The sequence below is a fragment of the Penaeus monodon genome, chromosome 34 (genome assembly GCF_015228065.2).
Source record: "Penaeus monodon isolate SGIC_2016 chromosome 34, NSTDA_Pmon_1, whole genome shotgun sequence".
In the NCBI taxonomy this organism is placed as follows: domain Eukaryota; kingdom Metazoa; phylum Arthropoda; class Malacostraca; order Decapoda; family Penaeidae; genus Penaeus; species Penaeus monodon.
In genome coordinates, this window is record NC_051419.1 from 34,323,613 (window position 1) to 34,324,269 (window position 657).

Sequence of the window (657 nt, forward strand, 5' to 3'; positions counted from 1 at the left end):
ACACTATGAATAACGGTATCAGCAATACTGCTATCAACATCGTCCCAGTAATCAACACTTTAACAGCTGCATGTACTTTCGTACTTTGATCACTTACTGTCAGCTCCCCATCCCGTGGCAGTCACATCCATGTTGACAAAGTTAGCAGAGTCAGCGGCATCGGTGTGACTTGGTAGACACACGGGTTGGATGTAGTCTGTAAATGAGTGAATAAGTATTTAGCAATTTTTCGCGTGAAGTAGTCATACGAGATGAGTGATGTCTAATGTGAAAAGCAGATTGAATTTCGTCTTTTTTATAATGAGATGATTACATTTGCATTTCATTGGTGTTGAATGTGCAATTAAAGGCCCGCTCACCTAATCTCGGATGCAAATAATTTTAATCACTTATGATGTATGAGAATGATTTTGAATGATCTTAGAGTATTAATTTAAAGCCAAGTTGATATATGTTAAACTAAAGAAATGTAAAATGAATTAAATTTTAATCATAAAAGAATGTAAGCGTGTGCACAGATCTTGAAGCATCCACGTCAGTGATGAACCGGTTAAATTACCCGAACGGCTGACACTCGAGAGGACAAATTCTTCCCATGCACATGTTCATCGGGTTCTTTATGATAGGAAATTTTATCACAGCCATCTGAGCTATGAT

At 37.4% G+C, this 657-nt stretch overlaps 1 pseudogene; it reads right to left on the reverse strand.

Moving 5' to 3' along the window:
* LOC119594779 overlaps positions 1–657 on the reverse strand; it is an 8,006-nt pseudogene that overhangs the window by 1,567 nt on the left and 5,782 nt on the right.